Source organism: Mesoplodon bidens (assembly GCF_964165515.1).
Source record: "Mesoplodon bidens genome assembly, chromosome: 6".
NCBI classification, from domain to species: Eukaryota; Metazoa; Chordata; class Mammalia; order Artiodactyla; family Ziphiidae; genus Mesoplodon; species Mesoplodon bidens.
In genome coordinates, this window is record NC_138162.1 from 13,797,466 (window position 1) to 13,805,235 (window position 7,770).

The following is a 7,770-nucleotide window of genomic DNA, read 5'->3' on the forward strand; positions in this document are numbered from 1 at the left end:
CTCCCCATCTCAAACCACCGTAGACACGAATTATGCTCTCTAAGTAGACTTCATGAAGTTCTTTTCTCTTGGTTTGAGAAGGGGGAAGCACAGCAGCTCTCTCCAACACATTCAATCTTTATTCAACCCTACTCTCCTAATGACAGAGCAGAGGGTCTCGGGATCTTTCTATAGCACCCTACTGCCAGGTAGTATAAAGGGTGTGCGCACACACACACACACACACACACACACATGCATGTGTGCCCATATAGGGGGATCAATGATGAACCCAATGCTGTTTCTCAAGGGTCTCAGTCTGTTAGGGAGACTAACACCTGCATCCATCAGCACAAGGCAGGATGGTTCCTTTTGGGCACAGTGGAGAATGCTCCATGGAGAAGGCAAGTTCTGAGCTGGGTCTTGAAGAATGACTGAGATTTGGACAAGCTGAAATGAAGTCTTTTCAGAGAGAGGTAATAATGAGAGCAAATGCCCAGCATAGGAACAGAGGGAGCTGTGTACAGAGACCCCTGGGTGGCTTATTTCAATGAGACGTGTAGAAGATAAGGCTAAGCCAGACCAAAAATGAACAACACCGGGGTTTGGATATTTTCCTGCAGGAAGTGAGAAGTTTTGAAGGTTTGGAAAGGGTAGCAGGATGGAGGGTTGGGGAGGGCAGTGACTAATTCTTGGTGAAATGTGTTCTTCATTTCCTTGAGTCATTAACCAGGGCCCCATTAAGAAGAAAAACAAAACAAAGACCTTCCAGGACCTGCTTTCTTTTCCAGGAAAACCCTTGCCCTTTGGAACCTCTCACAAGTTCAACTTATAAAGACATCCAATCCTGTTTTTACTGTTAGTTAAGGGGCCTTGGCACAGCTGCCAGGACCCTCCTCCAAGCTATGGGACCCTCAGCTTCAAACCTGATGGGGCTGTTCGTCCCATCTCCCCATGGTCCCCTGGAAGGGGCTGCCCTCTGGAAGAGGCTGAGGAGAGGGGCTTCCCTTTCTGAGCAGGAGGGCTATGGAAACCTTGCCTTTATGAGCCCAGCCACAAAGGCTCCGCCCTGGACCCACTGGAGCCAAGTGGGAAAAATCCAGGAGGTAGCAAAGCCAAGAAAACAGCAGGTTTGGATTCAATCCCAGCTCTCCCCTTCTTTTCTGATCTTGAGACCTCACTCAGCTTCTATGTCTTAATCTGTAAAATGGAAATAAAGTCGTCTACCTCACAAGGTTGCTGTGAAGATTAAATGAGAGTCTGTGATCATAGCTAGCACATAGCAGATGCTCAATAAATATTCTCCCTCCTTCTTCCCCCAGCATCTCTCTATGTCTCAGTTTCTTTGCCTACTAAATGTGGTGGGGATTCAAGGATAAAGTTGAATCTGATGAAGTTCCCAAACCTCTGCCATCTGTCCCACAAGAGGTCCTGGGGAGAACAGAGGGCCTTTCGCTGCCATGTCTGAGCTCTGGGAGCTATTTCTTCTTTTATTATTTTCAACAATCAAAAAAAAATCACACACACAAAATCACAAAACCACTTAGTAGTAGTGAACATTGCAGACACTTGGAATGAGCCACACCCCCCAACCTCTCCCCAGTACCACCGCCTGACTCAGTTTCCCCATCTGTAAAGCAGTTGTGTCCCTTCCCCCTCTGCAACTGCCCACTAGGTCGGGAGGACGGTGCCCAGCAGAGGGCGCTCTGAGTGTGACCTCCTGGCCACCGCCCTGGGGAAAGGCACCCGGCCAAGGAAAATTCTAGTGAAAATAACGAAGAAAGGATTCCAGGTTTATGAGTCCCAGACTTTGAAAAACAAAACTGCTGAGTTGTCTCCTGAGTTAGGGAAAAAGAACACCACAGCCGCCTCAAGATTTCCAGGAAACAATTTGTGAAGGCTTTGGGCAAGGCTGACAGGGAGAGCTGGGGAGGCCTGGCTTGGGATGCTGTGGGAGGTGGGAGATGGGGGTGGGCGTGTGCCTGTGGGAGCTTGAGAATTGGGATGTTCCTGGGCAGTTCTTGGGGTGGAGTTCACGACTGTGTGGGTTTACATCTGTATGTGTGTTTGTGTGTCTGTGGGCAATTCCACAGGTATTTATTGAGCACCTTCTATATTCTGTTAGATGATGGGGATGCAACAGCAAATGAAGCACAGCCCCTGAACTCAGGGAACTGAGTTTACTGAGAGATGCAGAGTAGCAGACATTTCAGTTCAGGGTGCAGGCATCCTGGAGGTGAGTGAGGGGCAAATGCTGGCTTTGTGGCCAAGCAGCCTGGGATGTGAGTCCAGCCACACACCAGCTACATGACCCTGGAGATCCCTGATACTCAGTCTCCTTAGCTGGAAAGTGAAAATATTAAAAGGACATCCTAGGAGATAGCAAGTGTGTGTAAATATTTGATGACTGGTCTCTATCAGGTGCACACAAGGTCTAAACCTGGATAAGCATATATGGCGTGTGTAGTCCCAGTGAGCTACGTGCAGGGCATTAGCTCACCTGCTTAGGTCATGTGTGTGACATGCCAGGCTCTACCAGAGGTTGTAAATCGTGGCCCTCAGACACGGTTTGTGGGGATGCTCATTTGGTTAGGATTTGTTTTTTGGAGCGTTCTAAAAATCAAGACATTGCACATAAAAATCCAGATTTCCAGGTTCTCTTGAAACCTTGGAAGATGTGGCCATCCTGCAAGTATTTGCATGTGTGTGCCTGTATGCCACGGTCTCTGCTTCCCAGAGATGTGTCCTTTCCAGGAGCACCCTCCCTCCTGGCTGGCTTCCAGGCCTGTCCTTGGAGGGACTCCAAGGTGGCTTGGGAGGGCTCGTGTGCAAACACATTCTCTGTGAACAGAGAAGCAGGACCAGGCAGGGACTGATGCCAGGGCCCTGGCCTCCCCAGGCAGCTCTGGTTTCAGCAATCAGAGGGGATGGAGACCACTGTGGGCCCTCCCCAAGGCTCTCTGGCTGTGTAGCTGGATGCTGGTTACAGAAGATAGCAACCAAGGATGGCAGCCAGACAGACTAACTTTTCTTGCGTATTTGATTTTGCATTTTAAAAATTCCTGCATCCTAGCTCCAAAATGATTAAGGCAATGATCTCCCAGAAAAAGAAAAATTTTCTAGATGTCTATACTATGGTTCTTCTAAAAATGAGCAAATAGCCTCATGGTAGAAGCTAAAAATATAACTGTTAAACACATTTTGGGAACCCACAGATGTGAAAGGTAGGATGGATGTTTTTCTAATATTCCTGGATCCTCTTAAGATGGCAAATCAGTCTCTCTTAATAGATACTTACTAGTGTGCGAGATGTAGGCTGGGTACGAGGGGACTACAAAGATGAATACACCCTGCTCCCTGGCTCTCAGGAAACTCAGTCTTGTGGAAGATGTCCAAGAAGAAATGAATGCAGGAACAAGAAAGGACAGGGGTATTATTGAGACATTTGGGGTCAAAAGACACCAGAACATAGAAGAAGATGCCTCTGGACCTCTGATTTACAGTGCAAGCTCTTTCCCCAATCTGAGCCCCCGTTTCCCCGTTTTTAGACAAGAAGCTCAGAAGAGATGAACAAACATCAATCCCACGTTCACAGCCCCAGCCCCCAGCTTGGGTATTCTTTGAGGGAACACAGGCTGCAGCCCTTTGGTTCTTAGCCTCTTACTCCCTGCCCCACATTCTTGCTCCTAAGTCTTGGCTTGTGCTGGGAATTCATCTGGCTTGAGTGCTGAAAAAAATCCATCAGAGGAGGTTTTTCTCATTGCTTTTTCTTGAAAAAAAAAAGTCTGGAGTCCAAAGAGACCAGGCATCTAGTGGAAGCTTCCAGCATCCGTTATAGGGGTTCCTGGTCCAGGTGAGGAGAGCAGCCCCTCAACAGGTAGGAGAGTTGTACCCCTTCCCCAGCACCAGGGTTTGAATGGTTAAAGAATTTGCCCTGAAGGATTGTTCTGAGGTCATTCTCCCACTTTGCAGATGGGAAAAAGGAGGCCCGAGGATGGGACAGACTTTCCCCACAGTCCTGAAGTCAATGTCAGAGGCAGATCTCTTGATTCCTGAGTAAGGGCTCTGTTCACTCACTGATTTTTCTCTCTCAGGCTGAGTCCTCAGGACGGAGGGAGAGGAGGACCCCCCAGGATGCATTGCTCCTCAGGCAGATATCAACTGCTCTGGGGCTAGAACATCAAGATATTCTTGATCTGCTCCAGCAAAGAGCCCGGGAAACCCAACCTCACAAATGTAAGTGTGAAGGAAAAGCAATAATTCTGTAGCCCAGCAAAAGGCATTGGAGGTCCAGGCACCCACCTTCAGAAGAGTCTTTATTGCTAGAGTCCATGAAAGAAGGAATTTGACACGTAGCAAAAGCAAACTTTTAGAACAAGGCACACGAGTGGCCAGAGATGGCAGAGAGAAGCAGCAGGTTGACTGGCATTGACCCAAAGTTGTCTGCCTTCCTCATTATTGGCCTCTTAAGAGCTTGTCTTTATCAAAGGGTCCATCTGCCAAGCTCTTTGCCTGGGCCACTTTACCATCCCCGTGAGTGTCATTGGTACCCCCATCACAAAGTCAAATCCCCATGGCACTTTCAAAGTGGTCAGCCCCACAAATAATTGGAAAACCCCTAGGGACAGCTCTGGAGCCTACAGTTCAAAAAACTTCTGAGGTGCTTTGTTTCTTTCCTTAAAATCTGGAAATCTACTGAGATAGGGAAAATCACCAGACATAGAAACTCCCTTCAAAAAAGAACCCCAGATTTCTTTTCAAATTTTCGTTAGAATGTTATTTCTAACTTCACAACACCCTGAAAAGGGCCAGGCCAAAGATACTTAATAAACACTTTGTGATGATGGTGAAATCATCATTAATGATTATTACCTTAAGTAAATATGATTATGGATAGTGTCTTGAGTATTAGTCATTCACTGAACAAATGTTTATTTGCAGCCTCCTCTGTGCTAAGTCAGGGGAAAGAACAATGAAGAAATCAGACACAGCTTTACTTTAACACCTTTAATTAACTTAATTTCTCATGTTCATATAATTCACATAGTCTAGTGGGGCAGAAAAAAAGTTGTAAACAGGCACATTTTATAAATTTCCAGTTATAATAAGTATAGTAAGAACCAGATGGAGATTAACAGAAGGAAACTTGGGACATTTTATATCATCACAGCAAAGCAGAGAAGGTGTACTATAGGCTACAGTTTTTACAAGATCATTTGGTATATTTCTGTTTTATTGTTGATATCAGCTGTGTGTGAGTTACCACGGGGAGGTATTGAATTTGGGTTGAGGAACCCAGGTCAATTTGGTCTTCTAATCTACTAGGTGACTGATAACATGTAATCATCTGTTTAATTAAATTTCCTGGTTCAGGAACCAGAAGTTTACAGAGGAGATTTAGATGATGCTAGCAAGAAGGCTGTTCACTAATTGTTTTTACTAAACACAGGCTGTATGACAGGGACAAAGCCTGCAGCTGGCAATGAAAAGAAGGAATATAGGGGCAAAACGAGGAATGTTTGGTATTTATGAGTAGAGGAAGTAGTAGCCCATTATGGGCTCCACGTTTTAAGGGTTGCTGACAAACAGAAGCAGCCCAAATGGCTGGCATTAGCTGACTGGCTATGCTCAGCTGGTGCATTCATATCTAGGAGGCAGCTGTCATGAGAACAGGAGCTCGGCCTACCTCATTTACTGCTATAATCTGGGGCCTGGCTTTTGGAAAGGAGAAAAACGGTTTTCTCACCTCTTCTTGATGATCTTAATAAATGGAGCAAGGCATGTGATGTGCTTCGATTAGAGCAGTGTCACTGTGACTGATATTAAATAAAGTATAGCCACTGTTACTATCACTGTTATTTTTACCATGACCACTGACCTCAATCCTCTAGATGCTTGGGCTCCAATCTGGTCCTGCCCTCACCACCTGGAAGGCTAATGACCCAGGCCAGTGTAACCTTTCCCTCCTCCAATGCCCATCTGGACTATAACACATGGAAAGTCACAGTTATTGAAGAAAAGGGTGAATGGCTGGGACACTAGAGGCAAGCCAGCCCAGGAGAGAATCCGTTTCCACCTCTGAGACCTGGGAGCATCTCATTAGATCCATGATTTTTTAACCATGTCCCTAGAGCCTAGAGGCCCGGATGGGGAGGAGAGAAGTCCAGCGCACAGGCTCCCAGCAGCCTGCTCCGTTTAACAGAAAATCCTTGCTTCTAGCTGGTTTGTATGTTTGGGCTCTATGTGAAAAACCATTTGAAGACACGGTCCCACAGCTAATACAAATTTTGAAAAAACCCAATGCATTCTATGATCTTTAAGGTCATGTTCCACTAAAAAACAAACAAACAAAAACAAAAAAACTATGGACTATTATTTCTTGAATTATTGCTTAAGCATTAATCTATTTATCTACCCACCCCCCCAAATACTTTAGTGGCAAGAAGGAAAAAAAGAACACAAGTATCCTGACTCCTAGTCCAGTGCTCATTCCAAAATATAAATATGTCCTCCAAAGTATCACTATGGATTTCAGATGGGGGCAGAGAAGGAAGACACAATTCCTTTCATTCCAGTACTGAACTGTCAGCGTCTTGTCAGTTTTCACCATTTTTCTCTTCTGCATCTTAGAAGGGATGAAAAATCTCTCCTCTAGAAAACAGGGCAGGCCAGGAGGTGGTCAGACACTTACGGGGCTTGTCACACGTGCTCTACCATCTTCAAAGCAGAATGGCTCACCAAACTTTAACTTTCCATAGTCCTCCTAGCCACTCAGTCCTTAGTTCCTTGCAGGAGCCACAAGCTCAAAAGGCTACAAGGCTAGCAGGCAACTTCAACGTCAAGAGCCTGACAGCTGAAGGATTGGGGCAAAACTGGAGAATGGAAACCTTTTGGTGCTTTGTAGAACAAGCAGAGCCGATTATGGATGTGAGTGGGACCACTGAGGCTCAAACATTCCCTACTTCCCTGTGTGTGCTTTCTTGTTCCCCAATCATGGCCCCAGGTTCATACCACCAGATCTTAGGCCTTAGCCAGATGGACTACTTTTCTTCTTAAACTTATTTTTGGAAAAAAAAATTTTTTTCTACTGGGTAGAGATGAGTGGTCTCCAAAGGGTTTCGATTCCTTTCTGAGTCAGGTTAAGCCTCACTGGGCTCCGCTTTCAATTTCTGCAGGCTTGCCACTTGCTGAGTGCTCAGAGGTCCTCTGGTGATGCCCCCTCTATTTCAAGAGCCCCCAAAAATAAGTCGAGTGACTACAGATAAGTTTTTGGTACTTTCCAAAATTAAACTATTTCCCTTGGTAAATTTCCACCAAATGAGCTCATTAATCTGAAAACAGGATGTGGCACATGAAGACAGTAAAGTCAGGTTGCCTGCTCACTTACACTGGCCTGGGCCAGGGAGGAAGGGGGTGGGTGGGAGAGAGGTGGGAGCAGAGAAGGGCTTTTAGAGGTCCCACTGCACTGAGAATCAATGAATTTTTAAACCAGAGACTCAAAGCTCTAAATCCTTTTCTCTTAGAATTGAACCTGACCACAGAGGCCACCTCTGGTCAGTGTCCCACAGATTGCCTGTCTTGGAGGCCCTGAGACCCTCTGCTTGTCTGCAGGCAGGTGCCTCCCCTCCAGGTAGGACCGAGGCCCTCCTTTCTCCAGGAGGAGTCTGTCCTGCAGCATCAGCTCCTCAGGCAGAAGCTGGGAGTTCTGCCCCAGGTGAGTGAGAGGCTTAAATACATCCCAGGTTAAAAACAAGCAACACCAAAGGAGTAAAACACAGTTCCCAACTCCAG